This window comes from Bos indicus x Bos taurus, chromosome 16, assembly GCF_003369695.1.
Source record: "Bos indicus x Bos taurus breed Angus x Brahman F1 hybrid chromosome 16, Bos_hybrid_MaternalHap_v2.0, whole genome shotgun sequence".
Classification (NCBI taxonomy): Eukaryota; Metazoa; Chordata; class Mammalia; order Artiodactyla; family Bovidae; genus Bos; species Bos indicus x Bos taurus.
Window position 1 is genome coordinate 25,680,172 of NC_040091.1, and position 23,742 is coordinate 25,703,913.

General features: G+C 39.5%; 1 protein-coding gene and 1 pseudogene across 2 annotated transcripts in view; both read left to right on the forward strand.

Moving 5' to 3' along the window:
* The window catches only part of DISP1 (dispatched RND transporter family member 1), a 221,730-nt gene that overhangs the window by 39,050 nt on the left and 158,938 nt on the right, over window positions 1-23,742 (forward strand). The gene's annotated exons all lie outside the window — the stretch shown is intronic.
* Window positions 20,521-21,693, forward strand: LOC113906429 (annotated as a pseudogene).

A 23,742-nucleotide genomic window follows, 5' to 3' on the forward strand; every position in this document is an offset into this window, starting at 1 on the left:
TGCCCACTCCAGTATTCTTGGGCTTTCCTGGTGACTCAGACGGTAAAGAATCCACCTGCAATGTGGGAGACCTGGGTTTGATCCCTGGATTGTGAAGATCCCCTGGAGGAGGACATGGCAACCCACTCCAGTGTTCTTGCCTGGAGAATCCCCATGGACAGAGAAGCCCGGTGGGCTACAATCCATGGGGTCGCAAAGATTCGGACATGACTGAGCGACTAAGCAGGCAGGCGCATCATAGAGAAATAGTGTAACAGAGCATAGCACCATATTCTGTGGCTGGAGAGATAAGCTAACTCTTTGTGGGCTAATCCCTCGAGTAAAGAGGCAGGATCTTAACAGCAGGTTCTCTGTCTGCCTCAGATAAAAAGGAGCAAGACAGTAGGTGGGAATCTGGAGGACACAAATATTGAAAAAGAATGTTTGGGTCCTTCTTTTAGGTAACTTTGGCATCTGTTGAGAAATTTAGCTTAATTCAGCAGACATTCTGGATTTCTGTTTTGTATTTAGGACAGTAGCAAAAAGTATCAAACAGAGTAAACAGACCTTGTATTAGAGTGTGAATAATTTTGACTGTTGAGATGGAAGGAATATGGTGTTTCATTCTCTGAGGGAAAACTGGTTACTGGACTCTTTCGGTGACCATGAAGGTAAACACAATTAAGAGAAAAATCAGACTTCAGTTCTTCTATTCTAGTGATGTTTGTAAGTGAGCACACTAGATTTTAGAAATAGCTGTACAGACAAACTGTTGACTGTGAAGGTTTCCTCCTTTAGCTTTATGTTGGTAAAATAACATTGCTTGATAAATTTTCAGTAAATGAACAGAAGTAGTAATGTGTGGCCAAACTTTAGGATTTACTTGGGACTGGAGCTTTATTATCACCTGGAAGAAAAAAATTATCATTTAAACTGTTTAACATCTGGGAATGCCTATAATTGTGATAGACAAACCTTACTTCCACTGGGATAGTGAAAAGAACACTGGAATGGAAGTCAGGAGTCTTGAATCTGTCTACTTACCTTGTATATCCAGCAGAAGCGTCTGTCAGCCAGACCCAAACCTCCTCTTCCTCTCAGGTGACTGACTGCATAGGTGCAGGTGCAGGGGGGTGGGGGGAAACAGAGGCAGCGTAGCAGGAGTGGGACCATGAGCATTTGGGCTGCTTCTTCATATATTTTACCTGTGCCTTCACGGCCTGCTGAGCCCAATCAGGTGCACGCTGCTTCCATTTGACAGTGACGTGTTGCTGTGCACGCCCAGCTTTAGGGCTCAGGGGGTCATATAACACTCAGTTTGTATTGGGCAGCTCAGGTCTCATGGTAACTTGGTAGCCCGTGGTCAAGCATTTGATTTGAAGCCCAGTAGCAGGCCAAGAATTGTCTCTTAAAGGGAGAATGATTATCTGGAGATGATGTAGGGTCTTGCTCCCACATCCTAAAGTTCCGTGCTGTGATTCAATGTGAGGGCCTGCCGAAGGCTCACGCTGTCTGCCAGGGTCCTTCAGGCACTGTGGGATCTGCTGCATCATGTGGCCCCGGTGCAGTGCTTGCCCAGCAGCCAAAACCTGTCATAAACCTTCTGTTATTCTGGGACCCCTCAAACCAGCAGCTCTTCTGATCACTTGGTAAATGGGCTGGAGTAACACAGCCATGTGAGGACTATGTTGCCTTTAGAATCCATCGTGGTCCCCTAAGCATTGTGCCTCTTTCTTGGTTGTGGGAGGGGCCAGATACAGCAACCTATCCTTTACCTCAGGAGGGATGTCTCAACCTGCCTCATACCAATGCCCCCTAAAAATTTCACTGAGGTAAAAGACCCCTGAAGTTTAGTCAGATTTGTCTCTTGTCTTCTGGTATACAGATGTCTGACCAATTAGTCTAGAGAAGTTGCTGCTGCTCTGCAGTTAGAGTCATGTCGTAGGTACAATGGGACGATGTAATGTCTTGTGGAAGGGGAAGACAGTAAGATCCCTGTGAAGTATACTGTGACACAGGGCTGGAGAGTTGATATACCCCTGAAGTAAGACAGTGGAAATGTATTGCTGGTTTTACCGGCTGAGAGCAAACTCCTTTTGTTGGGTCTTATGGACAGGATAGAGGAAAAGGCATTTGCCAGGTCAATAGCTGCATACCACATCCCAGGGATTGTATTAACTTACTCAAGCAATGAAAACACATCTACTGAAACTCCTGCTATTGGAATCACCACTTGGTTAAACTTACCGTTGATCCGTCACTCTCCAAGATCCATCTGTCTTCTGCACAGGCCTAACAGGAGATTGAATGGAGAGTGGTGGGAATTGCAACTCTTGCATTTTTCAAGTCCTTGTTGATAGCCTGATTTCTGAAGTCCTCCCAGGAATGTGGTATTGCTTTTGATTTACTGGGTTTTCCTTGGTAGAATCAGTTTTAGTAGCTTCCACTCAGCCTTTCCCCATATGATAACCCCGACTCCACAGGTCAGGGAGGAGACAGTGTGAAAATTCTGCCATCTAGTAAGTAGGTGTGTTACAATTATGTATCCTGGAACTGGGGAACCCACGGAGTGGGTTTGGGGACCCACTGGGCCCACTATGAATGGACCTGAGCTAAAACTCCATTGGTAACCTGTCCTCCGTAAACTCCTACTCTGATTGGAGGGCTGTTGTTTTGGGTTCCTGGAATCAGCGTCAGTTCAGAGCCAGTGTCCATCAGTCCCTGGAAGGTCTCGTTATTTTCTTTTCCCCAGTCCGTAGTTACTAAGGTTGGAAGAATGATTAACAGCATACGTTTTCAGTAGTCTACTGGGGTCCTTCTTCAAGAGAACTGACCTTTTCATTTAAGGGGTTCTGGGTCTGTAAACTGGCTCAAGTCTGTGATCAATTGAGGGGCCATGACTCTCTGTTTTTATGATTTGAATTAGAATTTTGTTCCTTTGACCTAGACTTTTTTGCTTATTCAGAACAGATAAGAAGTTAGTAAGCTTCCTATCTATTTTACTTCTAGCAATACCATGATTAGCCAACACCGTAGGTCTGTATGAATCATACTATTCCAGTTGCTTTGACTCTTGTTCATTACGGTGACTATACCCACCTTGCTTTGGCAGCTAAATGCTGCCAGTTGGTCCCTGCCACCTTGGGACCCAATTACTCCCATTGTGTGTAGGTTTTCTGGTTGAATGGTTGCAGTTCCCAGTGGAAGGTCTAGCTTACAGAGAAGAGTAATCAGAAGGCTTTTCAAGGATGTTGGGGCACCTGGCACAGATTTATTTCTGACTCTTCTGGATCATCGCACTGTGGGCAAGTAGGCTTTAATTGACAATTCACTCTTAACATTTCAATTTTCCTAAGCCTTTGAATCCCTTCTGCATTAGACCAAAGGGGACCCAGAGGTGGGGTGTTTTAAATTTGCTCATGGTATGCCATCTTTTGATGTTTTGGCCAACCAGCCAAACTGTTAGAGCCCTTTCTAATGACCCCAGCTAGAACATTAAAGGCAGAATCTTTGCTTAGTGAGCCCTTATCAAGAAATACAGCCTGATTCAACTTTATGTTCCTTGTACCATTATCCCATACCCTTAAATACTCATTTCCAGACATGTTCCCTCAGTTTCTGCAAGCATAAATTATAATTGAAAACCCAAGTAATTTTTTTGGAGTGTACATAGCAAACCTCCTACTTTGTACCTCACTTTTAGGGACGTGCTGGGACTTGAGTCTAATTATAAATCTAGAAGAAAAGAGGGGTGGTGGAGGAGAGTCAGCATTGTCTTACATGGCAGCTCCCACTGGGGAGACCCTTGATGTTTCATTAGGCGGAATGGGGTTAATTCCCTTAGAGGTGGAAAGGGAATGGGGTTAATTCCCTCAGAGGTGGAAAGGCTGATAACAGTGTGGGTGGGGTGGCTGCTACTGCTGGACACCCAGGATTATGGTTAGAATCAATCCAGTTCTGCCACATTTAGTGAAAATTTTTATAGTATATATACATTCCTATTGTTATTTAATACGATACAGCAGACATAAGAAATATATGTTTGATCCCTGGGTGGGGAAGATCCTCTGGAGGAGGGTGTGGCAACCCACTCCAGTATTCTTGCCTGGAGAATCCCATAGACAGAGGAGCCTGGTGGACTACAGTCTGATGGTTTGCAAAGTCAGACAAGACTGAAGCAACATAGTATGCCTGCACGGTAAAACTAGTACAGGATCAAGATAGAGTTGAATCGTGGCTTAATTATTATTGGCCATATGACCTTTAGGACCTCAAGTCCTGGGCCTTGCCCATCTGCCCTGCCACTTCTCCACTGGCCACACCCACAGCAAGACTCCTTGGGTTTCATGTCACAATAAGTCAGCTAGGAAGGGGTGGGGGAGGGGCTGAGGATCAGGCTCCACTTCTGCGGGGCGGAGGCTGCGGGGGCTGGGGGGTGGGTCATGTCTAGAAGACAGGGGCCCAAGGTGGCCTAGAGCTGAAATACAATGTCTGATGTTTCGGTTTCTGCATTTATAAAGTAGAGATTATAATACAGACCTGTGACAAAAACTGCTAACTGCCCTTAGAGCCATTCTTTTTTTTTTTTCTTTTGAGAAATGGAATTCCCAGCCCCACCCCAAGTTTTAGCCAGCATGACCACTCAACTACAATTGCATTTCTCAGCTAGATGTACCTGAAAGGGGCCTGTGACTAAGTTTAAGACCATAAGATGTTAAAGGAAGAGATGTGGACAACTTTTGGGGTGATCTTCTTAAAGAAAAAGTCATTTGCCTTGGATGTCCTCTTCTTTTTCTCTTTGGGAAAGGACAAGAATTGAAGCAGGAGCCTTTATCCAGAGATGGACCCCAGATAATGGAGATGGCAGAACCAGCTAGCTAGTGTGGGTTCCCTGGAGCAGAGCTGTTCACTTGCCCTAGAGTACTCACTTACTTCCAACTATTATGTGAGAGAGAAATAAACTGTCTTACGTAAGCCCTTAAATCTTTTTTTCCTTTATTAGAGCTGTTGACGGTTTGTTACAGTCTGCCTAAACACTACCTGAAAGAGCTGTGAAGATGAGAGATTATAAATGGCCTAGTTCAGTATGACATAGTGAGCGCTCTGTCGGTGTTTTCTGTGGTTTGTTAAATATTTACTTTCTACCTGTTGTGGGTGAGGCACAATGCTAAATATAAGGATAATGAAAATGATTTTTGTTAACAGTGGATTTAAGAAAATTAAAACCAAGGGTTCTTTGAATTAAAAATATGATAAATAACTAGCAATAACCAGTTAGAGAACAAAATTTTTATGGTGTCATTCAAGACAGTAGCCAAAAATATACTCGTCTAGAATGAAATAATAAGAAATGGGCAAGAGGATCTGTATGAGAAAAATGTTTAAATTTAAAAGAACTAAAAAATGAATAGATTAAAATATTTAATAAAATATTTCCATTGTTTTATGCTACTTAATGTTATAAAATATCTCTTACAGAGGTTAGTTTATAAGTTTAATTAATGTTAAAAGCTCAAATAATGAGGTAAAGTGTGTAATGAAAAATGTTGATCCTTGACTAGTTCTTCTCAACCTTGGGTTATTATCCCCGGTGGCAACTATTTTTATTAACAGTTTCTTTGGGTATATACTTCCATATTTTTCACTGTATTTATGAGCTCATTTCTTAATTTTTCAATTTTAGTCACTATATGTTGACTTTCTAATAAGACAAATGAAGATTTAGTTCTTTATACCTGCCTTCCATTAATTCTTTGCCTCTCCCCATCAACGTTCTTCTTCCATAATAGTACAGTTTTTGGTTAGTCACTGTCTTTATTATTATAATTATGTATTATTCGTAGATGAGCCACAAAGTGATTATTATGATTATACTTACTTTTCTTTGTAACTTATTTTTCTTGGAATTTATGGGAAATTTTCTTTTATTATATCTTTGATAATTTCTTCTTCTTTTTTCTGTCTTCCAGAATTTCTGTAGTCTAATTAGCTATTGTAGATTTTGATCTTCCAAGTTTCTAGAGTCTGGGTGATTTCCTCAGCTTTATTTTCAGCCTTACTGTTATATATATTTTTAAAGTTTCTGCTCTCATTTAAATTTTTCAAAAGTTTGTTTCTTATTTTCTAGGTTTTCCTTTATGTATCCCCTATTCTTGTTTTATGGATACAGTTTCATCTCATCTTACTGAAGGTATTAATTTTAATTAAAAAAAAAAAGTTTATTTGTGTACTGTATAGTTTTTTGTTTTTTTTTTTTCTATCTGATTTGGTTTCTTTTTTATTCATGATAGAATCATGTCCCAGTTGTTCCTCAAATGTTTAGTTAATGCAGAAAATTTTAGTGGAATCTCTGTGCATATGATTTGCACTCTAGGACCGTTAATTGAAAGCAAGATTTATATTATTGAGATATCTCTTGACTCTTAAAACTTACAGTCTTTTCTTCTGAACTGATTTTTCTTCACAAGGAGGAATCATTATCTCCTGCCTAGGCAGTAAAAGGCTGGTCTGACACTTGAGTAAGAGAAGAGAGCTTGGGAGTCAGGGGTGATCTCACTGCTTAGTAAGTAAATTTGTATCACTGCTTAGTAAGTAAACTTGTATTTATGCTTCTTTTCAGTACAGTATCTTATCCTCACACCCAGTGTCTTTAGTTCCTAAGTCAAATCTGTCACATTCAGTTTTTACCGGAGAGTAACTGCTTTTCTCTTGCCGGAATGAGTGTTCGTGGGAGAATTAGAAAGAAGTGTCCAGCGTGTAGTTGTTCCTTATGAGAAGTTTCATCATCCTCCTGATTTTAGCCCCACTCATTACTGTGCCTCATTCTGTGCCTTTCTGGGATTCTTTATTTGTGGATTACTTTCTTGTTGGCATTGTTCTCTTAACTACAGGTTGTTAAGTTTCCAGTCTATCTGTTCTGCTAAGTCAGAAACTGTTCAACTCTTTGCTTTCCATCTTCCAAAATTTTATTAGCTTCTTTTGTCTTTAATTTCCTCCAGTCTTTATCCCAAGTATTTAATACTTAAAAAATGTTTCCTTTAGTGTCTTTTTAGTGGAGTTTTGGGAGTGAGTGATGATAAATGCATATATTATGCATATATAGTAAGAGATCTTTCAATTTTTAAAAATAGTAAACAAAGTTTAAGCAAATAGCATGAAAACAAAAAGACTGGCAAGAGGAAGTAGTTTCATACTCTCTGGATTTCTTTAGAGGCAAACCTCATTTAAGAATGTTTTGTTTTCTCTCTGGCTCCAGCATCTTAACTCTCATCTTCACAATTGTCTTAGGACATGCAGGGCCTCTGGTGTTTGGAATGCTCAGTTTTCCTGGCTCCTGCAAATTACTTTCTCATGACTAGTGAAAATCTCCCATACCAAGCATTTTCTCATTTTTTTCCCCTAAGCCATTTCTGTATTGTATCTTAATAAATTTCTAGTCTAAAATTTGTTTTGAGTCTAAATCAGTGGAAATTTTAGTGATAAATCACATAGAGCTTTAACCATGTATCATATATATCAGATAATGTTTCTAGTTACAAATAACTGAAAACTTGACTTGGTAAAACAAAGGGAATTTGTTTCATTTACTTAACTGGAAAGTTTAGAGACAGGTCAGTCTTCAGATGCTATTTGAGCAGGACTCTGGCTCTGTTTCTTTGTAATTCTCTTGGCTTTGCTCAAATCTTCATGCTGATTTTGTTTTTAGGCTGGCTTTCCTCATGATTGCAAAATGGCTGCAGCAGTTATAGGCATCATATTTTATACCACCATCATACACAAGAGGAGAGATGTTCTTTTCCAAAAGTTCCCAGGAAACTTCTCCAGACATCAGGGTGAAGTAGGGGATATTACACTGAATACCTTGAACTTGAGTCCTCTGCCTTATTGCTAGAGTGAATGTGGTTGCCTCCCCCCTAAACATAAAGGCTGTGTGAGGCAGGAGTAGTGCTCCAAAGGCAAAGTAGGGGACATGGTTGCTGGGGGGGCAACCACAGTGTCCATTACAGTGTTAAGTTTTAATATTTCTGCTTTCTCACTGTATCACCATTTTTATATTTTATATCATTATGTTTTTTATAAGTTCAGTTCAGTTCAGTCGCTCAGTCGTATCCGACTCTTTATGACCCCATGAATTGCAGCACTCCAGGCCTCCCTGTCCATCACCAACCCTCACGTCCATCGAGTCGGTGATGCCATCCAGCCATCTCATCCTCTGTCGTCCCCTTCTCCTCCTGCCCCCAATCTCTCCCAGCATCAGTCTTTTCCAATGAGTCAACTCTTCACATGAGGTGGCCAAGGTACTGGAGTTTCACCTATAGTGTCAGTTCTTCCAAAGAACATCCAGGACTGATCTCCTTTAGAATGGACTGGTTGGATCTCCTTGCAGTCCAAGGGACTCTCAAGAGTCTTCTCCAACACCACACTTCAAAAGCATCAATTCTTCGGCGCTCAGCTTTCTTCACAGTCCAACTCTTGCATCCATACATGACCACAGGAAAAACCATAGCCTTGACTAGACGGACCTTTGTTGGCAAAGTAATGTCTCTGCTTTTTAATATGCTATCTAGGTTGGTCATAACTTTCCTTCCAAGGAGTAAACGTCTTTTAATTTCATGGCTGCAATCACCATCTGCAGTGATTTTGGAGCCCAAGAAAACAAAGTCTGACACTGTTTCCATTGTTTCCCCATCTATTTGCCATGAAGTGATGGGACCAGATGCCATGATCTTCGTTTTCTGAATGTTGAGCTTTAAGCCAACTTTTTCACTCTCCTCTTTAACTTTCATCAAAAGGCTTTTTAGTTCCTCTTCACTTTCTGCCGTAAGGATGGTGTCATCTGCATATCTGAGGTTATTGATATTTCTCCCAGCAATCTTTATTCCAGCTTGTGCTTCTTCCAGCCCAGCATTTCTCATGATGTACTCTGCATATAAGTTAAATAAGCAGGGTGACAATATACAGCCTTGATGTACTCCTTTTCCTATTTGGAACCAGTCTGTTGTTCCATGTCCAATTCTAACTGTTGCTTCCTGACCTGCATATAGGTTTCTCGAGGGGCAGGTCAGGTGGTCTGGTATTCCCATCTCTTTCAGAATTTTCCACAGTTGATTGTGATCCACACAGTCAAAGGCTTTGGCATAGTCAATAAAGCAGAAATAGATGTTTCTCTGGAACTCTCTTGCTTTTTCGGTAGTCCAGAGGATGTTGGCAATTTGATCTCTGGTTCCTCTGCCTTTTCTAAAACCAGCTTGAACATTGGAAGTTTATGGTTCACGTATGGCTGAAGCCTGGCTTAGAGAATTTTGAGCATTACTTTACTAGTGTGTGAGATGAGTGCAATTATGTGATAGTTTGAGCATTTTTTGGCATTGCCTTTCTTTGGTACTGGAATGAAAACTGACCTTTTCCAGTCCTGTGGCCACTGCTGAGTTAGGATTCCCCTAATTATTCATATTTCATTAGTCTTACCCATAAACAAAGCATTTTTGTCTTCATCCTAGAGGCTTTCCGTGAAAATTTGTTTTATAAAAATTCTCCCCAAATTCTTTTGTCTTTAGAGACTTTTTTATTCTATCTTATGATCATCTCTTATAAGGAAAGAGAATTTTTCTTCTCCCTCCTTACCTTCTTTCATTTTACTTTACCTTCCTTCTCTCATCTAAGTGAAGCCCAAAAAGAAAAAGAATTGTATTTTTACTGCTTGACAAGCGCTCCCTCCTGGGAGGAAGAAGTGTTCTGTGGTTCCTTCTTTCACATGCTGTTTGATCCTGTCTCCCCTCTGCTTTCTAGATGTGCTTATTGAATGACAGGAATATCAGCATAGAGCCTTCCTTTGTCTTACTGTGTTTAATTTTGGTTTGCAGTGTACCATTTTGTTTCTTCCTCTTGAGACCATGTTCTCTGATTGCTTTTGAGATAATCTCTTTGTCTTTGGTGTTTGTATAGTTTGTTGACAATGCATCTTAGTGAGATGTGTATGTAGGAGGTTTCTCAGTCTGATGATTAATGCTTTTCATCATTTTTGGAAAATTCTCACCTATTTCTTCAAATATTGCTTCTCATTCTGTTCTCTTCTTGATTTGCTGCAGGTTGTTACTAGGTCTTTTTTCCTATGCTCGGTATTTCTTAATGCCATGTTTCATTTTCCACATCTCTGTTTTGTATCTGAGTAATTTCCTAAGCTCTTTCTTTTTCCGCTAACATTCATTTATGTATTTGGCTGCGCTGGCTCTCAGTTGCAGCATGCAGGACCTGTGTTGTGTCATGCGGGATCTTTCACTGCAGTACGTGGGCTCTCTAGTTGTGGCACATGGGCTCTGGAGCTCGTGGACTCAGTAGCTGTGGCACTCGGGCTAGTTGCCCCACAGCGTGTGGGATCTTAGTTCCCCCACCAGGGATCGAACCTGTGTCCCCTGCACTGCAAGGCTGACTCCTAACCCCTGAACCACCAGGGAAGTTCAAACTCTTTGTCTTTTTTTTAATGGTTTCTTAAGCTGTGTCTTAACCTGCACCTTGCTATGCTGTGCTTTAGTCACTCAGTTGTGTCCGACTCTTTATGACCCCATGGACTGTAGCCCATCAAGTTCCTCTGTCCATGGGGATTCTCCAGGCAAGAATGCTGGAGTGGTTTGCCATCTCCACCCAGGGACTGGACTGGGGTCTTCTGCATTGCAGGTGGATTCTTTACCATCTGAGCCACAAGGGAAGCCCAAGAATACTGGAGTAGCTAGCCTATCCCTTCTCCAGGGGATCTTCCTGACCCAGTATTCGAACCAGGGTCTCCTCCATTGCAGGCAGATGGATTCTTTACTAGATGAGCTACCAGAGAAGCCCAACCTGCAGCTTAGTAAAATATATACATATATATATATTTTTTTTAATTTCAGTGCTTATAAAACTCCTATTCCCCCTCCCAAATCTGTCTGACATTTTTGATATGTTTTATAATGCCTTTTAAATAATTTTAAGCATGCTTATTTTGTAAGTTCTATTTGTACTATTAACTGAAGTTTTTAATTGTCTAATTCTATTGTCTTTTATGTCTTCTGTTTATCATATGGTGGGTTATTTCTTCAAGTGCTTTATAACTTTGGATTATAAGCTCATCTTTAGTGAGGCTTTATTTTTAGAAATTCTCTAGGTCCAGAGTAGTTTTGCATTTGTTTTTGCTAGGTATCCCAGGAGTATTATTGGCCTGAGATGAGTTTTTTTGATAAGTTTCTGAGCCTCGGATTTCTTGACCCATGCAGCTAATATACATTTGAACTTCAAACCTCTCTAAAGGCTGGGCCACAACTCTCAAGTTCTCAGTGTAGGCTGTTATTGTCCATTAGAACCCTGGCCAAGATAGTTAAGCCTCTTAGCTGGGTAACTTGGTTTTATGAGAGCATTTTATTCTAACTCTCTGTTTCTCAAGGTTAAGGCCCCATTTCCAGCTACTTAGTAGGTGTTAAAATTCAAGCCTTTTGGTTATTGAAACTGGCATGTCTCCCCACAGCAACCACAATCAATTCATGCTTATGGCTCTGGTTTTCTCAATTCCTATCTCTTATTTTTGGCCTCTCACTGCTTAATTTCCTTCTGTGCGGTTAAAGGATTATTGTTTTATTTCATCCAGCATTGTGAAATGTTTAAGATAGTCTTAGGTCTGGTTCTCCAGGAAATAAGAGAGTTGAGGCAGAGATTTGCATGGAGGAGGTTTTTGAGGCAGTTCTCTTGGGAACAGCATCTGTAGGAAAGTGAAAGATTGTGAAGCAGGATTGAGCAGAGGGAGAAGCTAACCTACAGTGCAGTTGCAACCAGAATTTCAATTCTGTGGAGAGCTCTGGGCTGGGCTCAGTGTTCAGAGATATTTCAGATTCAGGCATGGGGCCAGGTCTTTGTACCTCAGGGAACCCTGCTCTCTAATAATATTTCCTCTGGTCAAACTGGCCTATGAGGACAGCTACCGCTGAGCTGGATGATGCTCACCAGCGCATTCCTTACTGCTTTGGGGATATAGTGTCTTTTGGGCCCTCCTGTGGAGTATGGTTGGCAGGCACCTTTTTCTCAGCCTAAACCCGGTGTGTGCTCTCCAGGGTCCCACTATTCCTTCACTTTACCATCTGCAACAGCAGTTCTGGCATTTTCCTTTCACTTACAGTAGACCTTTACATCATCCAAGCTTTTAAGAGCTATCTTAGTAGTAGACTAGTATCATTTCCAAGGTCCTTGTCTAGGTGTTAAATTCTGTATCATGGGAGGATACCTGCTTTCAGCTAGATGCATGCTCAGTCACTCAGTTGTGTCCAGCTCTTTGTGATCCTATGGGTTGTAACCTGCCAGGCTCCTCTGTCCATGGGATCCTCCAGGCAAGAATACTGGAGTGGGTTGCCATTTACTTCTCCAGGGGATCTTCCTGAACAACAAATTGAATCCACGTCTCCTGTGTCTCCTGCATTGTCAGGTAGATTCTTTACCACTGAGTCACCTGGGAAGCCCTTTCAACTAAGCTCTCCTTTATCCAACTTTATATTCTCTCTCCCTTGATCAGCATTTTCAGGATCCAGCCCTACATGTACTTTTCCAGGTGCTGTGGGTAAATGTTGGCTAAGTCAGTCCTGCAGCTCCTTCAGCATATAGTCCTGTCCTACCTTAGCACGTTCCGCACTTCCCAAGCATAGTTGTTTGTGATTGGTCTGGAGGCTGGAAGGGGAAGTGGAGGTTGATTGTGGAGGACATAGGTTGTCTTGTGTAGTAGAAACCTTTGCATCATCTTCAGGCAAGGAAAAGTGTTATTAATAATTCCTCAGGATCAGACAGATCCTGGGAACCTGGAGATTCAAGATTTTCAAGCACATGACTCAGATATCCTTATGTTAAGCCTTAGGGTTCCATGCCTTTCTAATCAGAACCCTGACCTTGATGTAGTTGATTTGAGGGGATTGAAAATCCAGCCTGGAGCTCAGCTACCCTTATGTTGAGTCTTGGGCTGAAGCTTCGGTTTTCTGTTGTTTTTGTCGTTGTTGTTGGAGATGAGAGGCTTTTTATATGCTGCCAAGAGGTCTTTTGACTTTTGCACTTTACGTTCAGTTGGTGATTAATCAGTCAGTTGCCCACAGCACCAATAGCATCTAGCAAGAGCCATCTGATTTCACAGTCCTTATAATTACTGCTTTACTCTTAACTTCTCAAATCCTGAAACGTGATATCCACCAGCTCATTCATCTTATACTGGTGTCTCATTCCAGATTACTAGTGGTGAAAGTTTTAACAACTGTCCTGCCACCTGCCAGGGGTAATGGTACTCCATCTCCTCCTAGTGATGGGAGTCTTTGGGTGAGGGCAATTCCTGGAGAGACTCTTGGCTGTGAACCAACAGTAGCTAACATTCTTGGCAGCTGGGGAAATTGAGTCTTTAAGCGCAAGACCTGGGAGATGAATCATAGTGTCCACTCCAGAAGGGTTTCTGGTATCTCAGTGTGTAGTACAGCCAGAAATAAGAGCTAGCCCAAACATGTAGAACATAAATTCTTATGTGGACTCTTTTTCTTAGTAGGTAACAAGTTTGGATGTGATTTCTTTGAGTCATTCAATCCTCAGCAGAAATTCCATTTTCAAAGTGTATAAATCATTAATCATATTACTGGAATGAGAGATCATGATTTTGCGATAAACCTAGGCATTATTGATTTATTACTTTAAGGGGTAGATAACTACTTTTTGGTGATATAATTTTTCTTAGAAAGTTTTGTAATGGGGTGTCATGTTGCCAGCTTATTGAAAAAATACTTATTTACAGAATCTATTCCTATAGCTTTAATTATGGACATTCATGGAAAAGAAAAGTTAGAAAACATGCTCATCCAGTCTAGTGGTTTCCCATTTATTCACATTTGGTTATGTGACCATTACATCTAAGTTTTGAAAAATTTTAACACTCCTAAAGAAACCCCATACTTGTGAGCAGTCACTCCTCATCCTGCTCCTTGCCCTTCCTCCCCCACCTCAGCACCAGAAAACCACTAGTCTCCTTTCTGTTGGTATGGATTTGCCTCTTCTGGACATTTCATATAAATGGAATCATACAATATGTGACTGACTTCTTTTACTTACAGCCAATACCTCTTTATTCCTCTGTAGATTAAGCCTAGTAATCATTCTCTGTCTTATAGTGAGAGAAAGAACATTGCACACCAAAGCTGAAACCCTTCTAATACCACCTCTACTTTATGCCACTGCTGTTCCATCAGCTATGGCTTGGCGAGAAGTTTCTAGTTATGGGTAGCAACCATAGTATATCATTGAAGTGGCTGTATTTCAGCAGTCTCACGAATTAAGCAGTAATGAATGAAGTCATTTCAGAGATTTATTTATTTACTTAATTTGTTCATTGATTCATTCATTCACTTATTCATTCAAACTGGCTTTGTGGAAGGAAAGGAATGAGGTATCATATATATTTCAGTCTGCTCTAATGAAGAACTGCATTCCAAGTAATAATGGGTGGTGGTTTTGACTCTTTTTTTTTCTAGAAAGGAACATCTCAAGTATTTTTTTTCTTTTAGAGAACTAGAACAGTTTAATTTCCCTTCTATTGTTATCTGATTATAAGAGAAGAAAAGTGCCTGTCATCATCATAGTTGTAATTCTAATATCACTTGTTGGCTGCTTATAAGCTGTTAGCCTGTTGGACACTGTACTAAGCGAGTCACATGAATTATTCTCTATTATTTTAACAGCCTTGTCAGTTAAGTGGTATTATCTTCATATTAGAAATAGGAAAAATGAAACTCAGAGATTGAATAATGTTCAGATTCACATCTGTGCCAGCTTGAGTGTTCACGCATTTCTAGATGGCTGTTTTCTGATTATTCTTTTAAAGTCTGTAATATTAATGTTAACCCCTACAAAGCATCTGTGTAATGCGTTGGTCATGATTCAAATGATACCTTCATGAAGGCCCATGGAACTCCATAGTTGTGTGCCCTACAGCTCAGTAATGGTGTTTCTTCTTAATAGTGTGCCTAGAGAGCTGTTTGTTCAGATTTATCGCTGCATATTAACAGTAACCTGTTTTAGGCTAACATTTATTGGGTGTTTATATGTGCCAGCCTCTATGCCGAAGGCATTGTCTCATTTGAACTTTAAAACAACTAATGTGACTGTGACTTCTGATGTCCTCATTTTCCAAATAAAGCAGCTAAGCTTTGAGAAGTTAAGATAGCTCCCTTTGGTACCCTAAGTTTATATCTGTATAAAGAGACAGCACTGGGATTTGAAGAATGTGTGTTAGCACACTCTTAACACACTGTGCTATGCTGGCTCTCTCGTTGGATGTTGGTAGCGGTCATTTTTACTTGTCTTTGGTGAGCTTAGTCTTTCCTTTCCTATGCCGTTTCTACTTAGTGATAATCTTTGTCTTCTTTCAAGACCACTTGTTTATTTGCTAAGTTGTGTCCAACTCTTTGCAGCCCCGTGAGCTGCAGCATGCCAGGCTGTCTTTCACTGTCTCCCGGAGTTGGCTCAGATTCATGTCCGTTAAGTCAGTGATGTCGTCCAACCATCTCATCCTCTGTTGCCCCCTTCTCCTCCTACTCTCAGTCTTTCCCAGCGTCAGGTCTTTTCCAACGAGTCAGCTCTTCACATCAGGTGGCCAGAGTATTGGAGCTTCAGCTTCAGCAGCAGTCCTTCCAGTGAATATTTAGGGTTGATTTCCTTTAGGATTGACTGGTTTGATCTCCTTTCTGTCTAAGGGACTCTCAAGAGTCTTCTCCAGTTCCACAGCTTGAAAGCATCAATTCTTTGGCACTAAGCCTTCTTTATGGCCCAGCTGGTCTTGTCTTTTTAATTTTGATGGAATGGTGAACTGATGTGTTGTTTATACTTGTAGATTAATTGTATTTTTAGTCAAAAAATTTGAAAGATAATACGTGATAAAACCAATTAAAGTATTTATAAATTTTTTTCATTGGAGAAATAACATATTCACTATAATAAAGGGTAAAACACTTAAAGCTATATGTATATTTATTCCTTTTTCTTGGAATATTTACTCCTTTTTCTTCAAATTTTTGTTTCATTTTAAATGTTCTTTATCTGTTATCATCATAAGAAAGTAATTATCATCTCAAAGACATTTTAATCATCAGCAGATAAGTGGAAGGAAGTTATTTTAAAGTGGCTGTGCATTAAAAATTGCACTGTTTATATGTTATATCCCAAAGGTAAAACTTGATTCACCTTTAAGGTTGAAGACAGGGAAGGGCATGCTCTAATCTATTAATAGTTTCTTCCCCTTAATTCAGATAGCCTTTGGCATCTTGGAGGAAGATAAGCCCAGAGGTAGAGATCTGTATGTATTAATATTAGAAGCATACTTTTCAGAGGTGCTGGGTGCAGGAGAACGTTTCCTCTGCTTACTGGCTCCTATTGGGATCTGTATACCTCATGGCCCCTTAGCATATTAATGACAAGAAGGCCTTCTCCCCTTCCTCCCTTTCCTACTGAGTACAGGTTACACTTTCCTAAATCTCAACTTTTCCTGCATACTCCTGGTTATAATCAGTAGATTTCCTGGCACACTTGTACATGCTCTAATATTTAGTAATGTTTTCTTAAGGAAATCCCTTTTCTGGAATGTTGGAATGCATTTCTGTGCCTCTCCATTTTTTACCTCCTATACAAATTTTTTGATAAGGAAATATTTCACTAGAAAACATAGAGCTTTTCCTTATGCTCGTTCTTTTCACTCAACTTTCTAGGCTAAACACCTAAATGTTTGTGCTAAAAACATCAAAAAAGTTGTAATAATTTACATGTTCTCCCTTTTTCTCCTCCTAGTGTAATTCAAGCATATTTTAAATAGACTAGGTTTTAAAATAGAATCATTGGTAAGTGATTTGACAGTATTTATCCATACTTTTAGTACCTGTTCTCTGGACCTTATTATGTGCAATTTGGAGTACCACAGTTAAAATTTTAAAGGGGCTGATTAGAGTTGAGTGCATCCTTTTTGCCTATAAGATAGAGAAACAGGAAATTAATGATACAATGTATACATGTGTGTGGGGGGAGTGACTTTGTAATAATATAAAAGATTAGAGAGTATATTGGTGGCATTAAAATTTCATGGGTGAGCATGATTGGGGGAAAATGTCTAAAAAGGCACCTTAGGGAGATGATAGAAACAACGATGTTATATATTGTTGTTCAGTCACTAAGTCATGTCCGGCTCTTTTGCAACACCATGGACTTAGCCCTCTAGGTTCCTCTGTCCATGGGATTTCCCAGGCAAGAATAATGAAGTGGGTTGCCATTTGCTTCTCCAGGGGATCTTCCCCACTCAGGGATCAAACCCGTATATCCTGCATTGGCAGATGGATTCTTTACCACTGAGTTGCCAGGGAAGCCCACACCTATATAGGGTATTTATTATCTCTTAGTTCATATATAATTACATTTTTATGTCAGTGCATTTTTATATTATGTCAGTACTCTTGTCTGGAAAATCTCATGGACGGAGGAGCCTAGTGGGCTGCAGTCCCTGGGGTCACTAAGAGTCGGACATGACTGAGTGACTTCACTTCCACTTTTCACTTTCATGCATTGGAGAAGGAAATGGCAACCCACTCCAGTGTTCTTGCCTGGAGAATCCCAGGGACAGGGGAGCCTGGTGGGCTGCCATCTGTGGGGTCGCACAGAGTCGGACACAACTGAAGCGACTTAGCAATAGCAGCAGTACATATTTATATGTAAAATATGTACTATTTTGTATACTATGTATTTTATATGTATATAAAATACACATATACATATGTGTATAAAATATACACATGTATTATATATATAATTTATATACATATAAAATATGTACTATGTTATACTTAATATAGCATATTTTATATGTTAATACATATTTATATGTAAAAATGTACATTTTTATATTCTGGATGCTGCTGCTGCTGCTGCTAAGTCGCTTCAGTCATGTCCGACTTTGTGCGACCCCATAGACGGCAGCCCCACCAGGCTCCTCTGTCCCTGGGATTCTCCAGGCAAGAACACTGGGGTGGGTGGCCATTTGCTTCTCCAATGCATGAAAGTGAAAAGAGAAAGTGAAGTCGCTCAGTCGTGTCCGACTCTTCGAGACCCCATAGACTGCAGCCTACCAGACTCCTCTGTCCATGGGATTTTCCAGGCAAGAGTACTGGAGCTAGCCTGCTTTAAACAGCAAAATATCTAATATTGAATAGAAAGCCCTGTAATAACATGGCATGTGTTGATTTCATCTCCCAAATCTGCATTTATCATGTGATTTAAAATATTTAGCATTCTTAGAAGTTTTAAAATTTGTTTTTTATTATCCTGCATGAACTTGTCAGTTGAAACTAAAAGTACAGATTTCTTTTTTATTTATCATACTTATTTTTTAGAGCATTTTTAGATTTATAGGAAAATTGAGTGGAAATACAGAAAATTCCCATATTCTTTTCCCACTTCCATCCCCACCCCGGCAGTTTCTCCTATTGCTAACTTTTTGTGTTGTACAAGTCTGTGAGTTTTGATGACTGCATAATATCATATATACATCATTGTAGTTTCATACAGAATAGTTTTACTGCCTTAAAAATGTTAAATGAATGTTAAATGAAAATAAGAAGTCCTTTTTTCGACCCACCTTTCCAGTCGGACTCCAAGAAACTACGGTTAATATTTTCTGGCATGTATTTTCAGAATTGTCTTGCAATTTGACTTTTTAATGAAGCAATGAATTTTGGACCTCTTTCCATATGCTCTGTGGAGATACTGCCTATTTTCCAGTGGCAGCCGAGTAAACACTCTGGAACCCTCTTGAAAGAATTTTGAGTGACTGTGGGGACCAAGCCCACAGTGCATTTGCTTGGAGCAGTGCTCTTAGGAGGAGACCGTAAGGTGCATAGCTAAATGCTACACAATAATGACACTTTGGTATGAAAATTGAATGTTACAACATAGTCATGGTTTTAGGATTATTGAACACATAATAACGTATTATTAACTGGAAGATGAAGAAGTGCTCTGACATATAGGCATACGTGTATTACGTTCACTTCATGAGTACCTTTGTCTAAATAGAAAAGCTTTTACTTAATATTATTCAAGACTTAATAATAGTTCCTCATTCTGGATATTTTAAACCTTTAAATAGCTTTCATTGATAATATAATTAAATGCTTGTCAAAGAGTGTATTGTGTTTTCTCTTTGAAATATGGAATTTGAGAAAAATGTCATTCAGTGAGGTTATAAGGATGTTTCAGGAAAAAAAAAAAATCAGTCATCGTTTTAAGCTTCCCCATAAAGTTATAAGAATATTTGCTGTGGAAAAAAGATTTCTGAATACTCCTGCATGATAAATTCTTGATATGTGTTAATTTTAGATATAAAAATTAGGCATTGTTCAATTGACCTGGTAGACTTTTAAAACTAATTATGAAAGATAGAGAACTTAGTGACAATTCAAATATATGCGGGCCTTTTGCTGTGTTCTGTTTACCAGTTTTTAAAAATAATTTTATTTATTTATTTGTTGTTTGGCTGTGCTGGGTCTTGGTTGCTGCACAGGCTTTTCTCTAGTTGCGGTGCTGCAGGGGCTTCTCGTTGCGGTGGCTTCTCTTGTGGAACATGAGCTCTAGAGCCCACACGCCTCAGTAGTTGTGGCACACGGGCTCAGTTGCTGTGTGGTATGTGGGATCTTCCCAGATCAGGGATTGAACCTGTGTCTCTTGCATTGGCAGGCATTACCAGTCTATTGAATGGAAATGAGCACCCTTTATTAGAAAACCAAGTGATAATTTGTTTTGGTGTTTTTCTTACCTTTCATATTCATCACTGAATAATTTAGTAATATGTACTTTAAATGAGTCATTTAATTTACATTCATAGCAGCATTATTCGTGATAGACAAAGGAAGCAACCCAAGTGTCCATCAGTGGATGAATGGGTTAAACAAAATGCAGTATATACATACAATGGAATATTATACAGTCTTAAGAAGGAAGGAAATTCTGACACATGCTATACAACCTTGAAGACATGCTAAATGAAATAAGCTGATCACAAAAAGGCAAATACTGTATAATTCTACTCATTAGGTAGCTAGAGTAGTCAGAGTCATGGAGATAGAAAGTAAAATGGTGGTTTCATTTATTGTTTAATGAGTGTAGACTTTCAGTTTTACAGGATGAAAAGTTCTGGACACAGTGTGTCCACACTGTACACAGTGTGCTTGTATTTAACACCACTGAGCCGTACACTTAGAAGTGGTTCAGATGTTAAATTTTATATGTATATTCTACTACAATTAAAAAATTAAAAAAATCAATTTCAGGATGGACACAAACTAATTTTTTCCCGTGGAGTAGTCTAGCAAGGAGTAGAGAAGTCTAGCCGTTTGAGAGACTTTTCCCAAGATTGTACTATCTCATTTCCTAAATATTTGGAAATATGTTGCTGGTTCAAATTGCTATGACAGTGCAGAGGGAGAGGATTCGTTTGGTAAGTACTGTCTGTTCTTAAAAGGATATATAGACTGAGACAACATGGCGGTGGCAGCTTCCGCGGCACCTGGGGCCTTGGGCACTTTGCAAGCCAGCCGTGCCCGCTTGGTGGCCGCTTGCTGTACGCGGCTAGGCGCCAGGTGCAGGCTGCCCGGCTCCTGGACATGCCCGCAGGTCGACTCGACATGGGCCCGGGGCTGGACGCCCGCGGCCGGGGGAGCGGCCTGGCAGAGGGGCTACAGCGCAGAGGTGAAGACTGAGGACGAGCTGCGGGTGTGGTACCTGGAGGAGGAAAACCGAGGAATTGTGGTGCTTGGAATAAACAGAGCCTATGCCAAAAATTCACTGAGTAAAAATCTTATAAAAATGCTTTCAAGAGCTGTGGATGCTTTAAAATCTGATAAGAAAGTACGGACCATAATAGTCAGAAATGAAGTCCCGGGGATATTCTGTGCTGGTGCTGATCTTAAGGAAAGAGCCAAAATGAGTTCCAGTGAAGTTGGTCATTTTGTCTCCAAAATAAGAGCAATGATTAATGAAATTGGGGGAACACAGCGACTGCCACGTGCCATTGGGATGTCCCTGGGGAAAGAGCTCATCTTCTCTGCACGTGTGCTTGATGGCCAAGAAGCCAAGTCAGTGGGCTTGATCAGCCATGTTCTAGAACAGAACCAGGAGGGGGACGCTGCCTACAGAAAGGCCTTGGACCTAGCAAGAGAGTTTTTACCTCAGGGACCTGTTGCAATGAGAGTGGCAAAATTAGCAATTAATCAAGGAATGGAGGTTGATTTAGTAACAGGATTAGCCATAGAAGAAGCATGTTATGCTCAGACCATTCCAACAAAAGACAGACTTGAAGGTATTCTTGCTTTTAAAGAGAAAAGGACTCCTCGCTATAAAGGAGAATAGAAGAAACAGGAATCTTTAAAATGCCAATGTAATAAATAATACTCCTGGAAGTACCTTTCAGATCCACATATGCCTCAGCACCTGGAATTGCAGTGACCAAAGTGAAGAACGAGTTATCTGTGTACTGAATTAAGTATCTGGAGTGGGCCCATATGTGTACTTTTTTCAAATATGTATCATCATACTCATTCAGATTTGTAAGCTAGTTGTGTATACTGTCAAAAACACCAATTCAAAATTAGGTATACATTTTTAAATACCTCCTGCATATGAGGCTTTCTGTTCTTTTTTTTTTTAATGTGAATAATTTATATATTATACACTCTAGGAAAACATATTGATTTTATGTCTCCTGTGCTATAGTATGAAAATAAATTTTATTTCTATACACCAAAAAAGAAAAGGATATATAGACTTAAAGCTTTAAAAATTTCTATATGAGAGTTTTCTTTTAAAGACCATTTATTTGACTATTTTATTTGTATCCATTGTTTTGTGTGCATGGTGTCTCCAAGTCAAATAATATAATCTAGAGGTTATGAAGCTACGTAGATATAAGGTCAAGTTAGAAGATTTCTGTGTCATAATGCTAAGATGCGGGTTGAAAAGTATAGCCTACCCACAACAAAAATGTGAGGATATAAGAGCAACCATAAATCTGCTTCAGAGAGAAGAGGCAAATTGCATGCTTCAAATTACTCCTGTTCATTTTTCTCAGAGTGATCAAATTATTTGATAACCGAAAACCATATTAGTTTCTTTCAAGTTTAACCACCACAGCCAGGCTTTCATATCCAACATTCTTTAATTAGCTGCTCGGTTCTGAGAGAAGAGTAATGAGAAAATGTGTTTGGATACACTTGTCTGTCTGTTTCACCAGCCTTCAGCTTTTATTTGCAATACATTTAGAAGGGTTCTTTAAAATATGATGACAGCAACAAAACCACATTACTGTGCACAGTTACACCATTTAGTTAAATACTATGTAAGTGTCACATTTTCTTTAAATTCTTAATAAATTCAAAAGTGAGCAGAGTACCTGATTAGTCTTGGGTCACAGATTTTATCTTAATTATCTCTTATTTTATCGTGTTTATCTCTTAATACCTAGCCCAGTGCTAGGAAAATAAGCTATTAGTAAATGTTTGAATGAATGAATGACTAAATCAATGAACATGTACTCATTTGTGAATTGGAATAAATGCAAGTTTCATCTATAAATCTTTCTTTTATGAATATAATGTTTCATTTGCCTTCCCATGATTGATCTCACCCTTATGGATTCTGTGTCTGCTTATGCTATCAATTACTGTAAAAGAAGTATTGAAGTCACAGTTGGAAATGTGAATTTGTCTGTTTCTTTTTTCATTCTCTCCAGTTTTGCTTCATATAGTTTGAATCTCTTTTTTGAATGGGCATGCATATTTAGAATTGCTGTGTCTTTTTGATGAATCAGCCCCTTTGTCATTATGTAGTGTTCCTCTCTACCCCTGGCAATATTCCTTATTCTCAAGTCTACTTTGTCTCATTTTAATAAAGCCACTCTACCTTTCAATAAGTAAGTAAATAAAGAAAAATGAAAGCTTTTTACCACACTTTCTTTAAGATAATTTTCTTTTGTAATAGGATTCTATAACAACAACCTTTATTTGCAAATGTGTATTTAAAGGTATATTTAACAAAAATTTGTATAGTGCTTACATGTGCCTTGTACTGGTCTCTGTAGGTCATGAAAACTCCTTGCCCAGTTTGTCCAATGCTGTGATCTAAGGAGTTCTGAAGATTCAAACTTTAGTCGAGTTTGAGTTCGATTATTTCACAGATCAAGACACCAATTCATATTAATGGTTATATGCAACCATTCTTTAAAGCCTTTTGGGATACTTCTTAGTACCTTGGTTGTTTGAAGTCCCTAAATAGTTATATTTTTAAAAAGTCTGAATTCACTGTGATATTTTTTAAACAAAACCTGTCATCTTTTTGAAAAATAAGGAATCATCTATTACATTCAAATATAACTATAGCAGAAGGCTTAAATATGAACCGAGCACTATTTGTCTTATCAGGTATAGCTGCTTTAGAGAAGAGTAATACCTACGTTTCTGTTTTTTAAACCTCATACCTTCCCTTTTCACCCAAGTAACTAGTACTCTCACACATACAGTGTCTGACGAAATTGCTTTGTTGTTGTTGTTCAGTCACTCAATTGTGTCCTGCTCTTTGTGACCCCATGGACTGTAGCACACTCATGCTTCCCTGTTCTTCATCATCTTCCAGAGCTTGCTCAGGCTCATGTACATTGAATCAGTGATGCCATCCAACCATCTCGTCCTCTGTTGT